Raw genomic sequence first — 4,749 nt, 5'->3', positions numbered from 1 at the left:
TGCATGTTGGTGAATGCTAACTGTCCATATTCACAGACACAGTGTACTCTCTGAGCCCAGTATACAGAGAAAGGAGGAAAAAAGCTAGAATTCTATGCACTACTCCACAGGGGCCTAGCACCCTCCAGCTTCCAGCAGAGCGAAGGGAGCAGGATTTTCTTTTTTCCCACAGAGCTCGGTGGTGATGATTCCATACAGTTTTTGTTCAGACAGGAAGGGATAAAAATGAATTTCAAACAGAAAGGGGTAGAGACTCTTCCCATTGTATTCTGCTCAAGATATTTCCCCCAAAATAAGTTGAGAACCATGGTGTAGAGAAAAGAGACCTCAAAAACAGGATGACTGAGCACGAAAGGAAAAAAAAATGAAAGAAAAAGAAAAAAAAAGAAAAAAAAAGACTGCAACTTGCTCCCAGGGACTGGAGAAAATTTTAAAAAAGGAAGGTTGGAATCCATCAGTATTCTGTTAGTCATCTTCTTCTTCATCCTCCTCTCCTTCCTCCCCTTCATCATCATATTCATCTTTTTCACCTTCATCATTATCCCCTTATTCATCAATAGCTTCTAATCCTTCCTCCTCTTCATCATCATCTTCTCCTTTTCCTTCTTCATCATCTGTATCAGGATCCAAGTAGCATTGTAATGGGTTTGGCCAACTATCATGTTTGATGACCTCTCCTAAGTCATCAGCACCTGCATCAGAATGGTCAGTAAACCAGGTAAAGAAGCCCTCTGGTTCCTCATGCTGCCTCTTCTTGCTGGCTTTATTCTGCATTTGACTTGAACGTTTCATCAATTCCTTTCCAGATTTCCATTTGATTTCAGTGGACTTTGAAGATGGATCACCACTCTCATTCAGATGAAATTCTTTGGAGAGAATTTTATTTTCAAAGTAAGGATGTTCATCAAAATAAAAATCTATTCTTTAACCTGATTTAATGTCTTCAAATTCTGTCACTTTAACTCGGGTCAAATAATGCAGTGCCTCTTCATCCTCCTCCCCAAACAGTGCAGACACTTGTGGATGATCGACAAATGTTGTTACCCCCAAAATCTGGGATTTTGGCAATCAATTCTGACCTCTTCTGAAAAAATGGTTGGTGGAGTTTGTTATATTTCTGTTCTGCTTTCAAAATCTCCTCACTGGCTTGTTCATTAAGTCTGTCTATTTCATTTTGTACTTCATCAATGTGTTCAGTTGCTTCTTGCTGTTCTTTTTCTCCCTTCTTCAGCAAGCCTGCAGAGGCCGATGTCTCCTCCAGTTCCAGAGCAGGAGGTGGTTTTGGTTTCTTCTTTTGAGGCGGGAGTGGAGACTGGCGTTTGGGGGCCATGCTGCTGGGGAAATCTGAGAACCAGAGCACAAGTCCTCTTGCTCATCCGGAAGCAGACAGAACACTCCATTTTGCCCATTTTTAATCGGATTATTAGATTTTTTTTCCCCGTGGAGTAGTTTAAATTAATACTGATTAATCCCTTGTCAGATGGGACGTTTGCAAATAGTTTCTCCCATTCTGTGAATTGTCTCTTCACTTTGTTGATTGATTGTTGTGCAGAAGCTTTTTAATTTGATATGATCCTTTTTGTGCATCTTTGCTTTGATTGCCTGTGCTAACAGGGTATAACTCAAGAAATCATTGCCCAGTCCAATGTTCTGGAGAATTTTCCTAAAGTTATCTTGTAGTACTTTCTTTCTTTTTTTTCTTTTTTTTTTCACAAGGTATTTATTAATTACAAGGAGAAAATTACAGTGGAGAAATCCAGCAGATATTTTATCAAGGTTAATGTCACCAATGATAACATCACCACATTCATGATGAGATGTACTGAGAAAGTTATAATATTATTTATGTGATATTCTTGTAAAAAATACATAGCCCCAATCTAATCATGATTAAACATCAGATACACTCAAATTGAAAGACATTCTAAAAATGACTGACCAATATTACGAAATTCAGGGACAGACTGTATAACTATTTCAGACTGGAGAAGACCAAGGTGACAGGACAACTTTTTTGTGTCTCTCTAATTTGTAATTTTTTTAAAGAAATAACTTCAGACGTACAGAACAGTTGCAAAAATAATAAAGTTGCCATTTACCCTTCACCCAGCCTCCCCAGTGTAAATATCTTATATAATCATAAAACTTGTTTGTATTTTGATACAACTTATCAAAACTAGGAAATTACAATTGATACAGTGCTAGTAACTAAACCACATAAACTATCCCAATGTCACCACTTTCTGCTCTTATGACATTTTGTTCCTGAGGATAAAATTCTGGATCTTGTAGTACTTTCATAGTTTGATGTCTTAGATTTAAGTCTTTAATCCATTTTAATTTGCTTTTTGTATATGGTGGGAGATGGGGATCTAGTTTCATCCTTCTGCATATGGATATATGGTTTTCCCAGCACCATTTGTTGGAGACTGTCCTTTTCCCAGTGTATGTTCTTGGTACCTTTGTCCAAAATGAGTTTGCTATAGATGTATGGATTTGTTTCTGGGTTCTCTATTCTGTTTCGTTGGTTTATGTGTCTGTTTTAATGGCAGTACCATGCTGTTTTGGTTACTATATCTCTGTAACATAATTTGAAGTCAGGTAATGTTACCCTTCTAGTTTTGTTGTTTTTCTTCAGGATAGCTGTTCTGGATATTTTATGGCTCCATTAAATTATAGGATCTTTTTTTTCCTGTGAAGAATGTCATTGGCATTTTGATAGGGATTGCATTAAGTCTGTGTATTGCTTTGGGTGGTATGGACATTTTAAAATTATTGATTCTTTCAATATATGAACATGAAATACCTTTTCATAATTTGTTGTCCTGTTCAATTTATTGCATCAATATTTTAGTTTTCATTTTAGAGATCTTTCACTTCTTTGGTTAATTCCTAGGTATTTAATTTTTGTTGTAGCTATTGTAAATGGTATTACTTTCTTGATTTTTTTCAGATTGTTTGCTGTTGGCATATAGAAATGCTACTGATTTTTGTATGTCAATTTTATGTCTGGCAATTTTTCCAATTTTTAAAATCAATTCTAATATTTTTGTTGGAATCTTTAGTTTTTTTTTTCCAAATATAAATTTTCAAATCACTAATATAATCTGTGAACAAAATGACTTCTTTTGACTTATTCTTTTCTAATTTGGATGCTCTTTATTTCTTTTTCTTTTCTGATTGCTCTAGCTAGGAATTCTGGAACAGTGCTGAATAACAGTGGTGAAAATGGGCTTTCTTTTCATGTTCTAGACCTTAGAGGAAAGGCTTCCATTTTTTCTCCATCTGGTATGATATTAGTTGTGGGTCTGAGCTATATGGTTTTTATTATGTTGGACTATGTTCCTTTTATACCCACTTTTTGAGGGTTCTTATTGTGAAGAGATACTGAATTTAATCAAATGCTTTTTCAGCTTCAAATGAAATGATCATATAGTTTTTGTTCTTCTTTCTGTTGATATGATGTATCATACTGATTGATTTGCATATGTTGAGCGATGCTTACGTGCCTGGAACAAATCCCTCTTGGTCATGAGGAATAATGTTTTTTTTTTAAATTGCATTTTAGGTTTTGGGGTACATGCGAAGAACATACAAGATTGTTGCATAGGTACACACATGGCAGTATGATGTGCTGCCTTCCTCCCCATCACCTATATCTGGCATTTCTCCCCATGCTATCTCTCCCCAACTCCCCACCCCCTGCTGTCCCTCCCCTATTTCCCCCTGACAGACCCCAGTGTGTGATGCTCCCCTCCCTGTGTCCATATGTTCTCATTGTTCAGCACCCACCTACTATAAGGACACATGCACACGAATGTTCATTGCAGCACTGTTCACAATAGCAAAGACCTGGAACCAACCCAAATGCCCATCGATGATAGACTGGACAGGGAAAATGTGACACAAATACACCATGGAATATTATGCAGCCATCAAAAACGATGAGTTTGTGTCCTTTGTAGGGACATGGATGAACCTGAAAACCATCATTCTCAGCAAACTGACACAAGAACAGAAAATCTAACACCACATATTCTCATTCATAGAAGGAAAAATGTTTTTAATGTGTTGTTGAAATTGGTTTGCTGATATTTTGTTGAGAGTTTTTACATCAATGTTCATCAGGGATATTGGCCTCTAATTTTCTATTTTTAATGTGTCTTTGTCTGGTTTTGGTATCAGGGTAATACTGGCCTCATAGAATGAGTTTGGAAATATTCCCTTCTATACTATTTTTTGGAATAATTTGAATAGGATTGGTATTAGTTCTTCCTTAAATGTTTGGTAAAATTCAGCAATGAAGACATTGGGTCCCAGGCTTTTCTTTTCTGGAAAACCTTTATTATGGCTTTGATTGTTACTTGTTATTTACGTGTTCATGTTTTGAATTTATTCATGGTTCAGTCTTGATTGGTTATATGTGTATAGGAATTTATTCATTTCTTCTAGGTTTTTCAATTTATTGGCATATAGTTTCTCATGGTAGCCTCTGGTGATCCTTTTAATTTCTACTGTATTGATTATAATGTCTCCCTTTTTATCTGTGATTTTATTTATTTGAGTCTTCTATCTTTTCTTAGTCTGACTAAAGGATTTTCAATTTCTAAAAATATTTTCACAGTACTTTTTGTTTCATTGATATTTTGCATTTTTCAATTTTAATTTTATTTATTTCTGCTCTGCTTTTAATTATTTATTTTCTTCTACTAATTTTGAATTTGGATTACTCTTGCTTTTCCGGTTTCT

The 4,749-nt window shown here is 35.5% G+C and overlaps 1 pseudogene; it reads right to left on the bottom strand.

The window, feature by feature from the left end:
* Positions 1 to 383: 383 nt before the first annotated feature.
* LOC105714788 (protein SET-like) lies at positions 384 to 1,330 on the bottom strand (annotated as a pseudogene).
* Between the last annotated feature and the right edge of the window lie 3,419 nt (positions 1,331 to 4,749).

The sequence above is a fragment of the Aotus nancymaae genome, unplaced genomic scaffold, assembly GCF_030222135.1.
Source record: "Aotus nancymaae isolate 86718 unplaced genomic scaffold, 86718_ANA_hifiasm-v0.15.2.pri h1tg000058l, whole genome shotgun sequence".
Taxonomy (NCBI): Eukaryota; Metazoa; Chordata; class Mammalia; order Primates; family Aotidae; genus Aotus; species Aotus nancymaae.
Note: the sequence above shows the minus strand (reverse complement) of the source record. Positions and strands in the feature narration are given on the sequence as shown.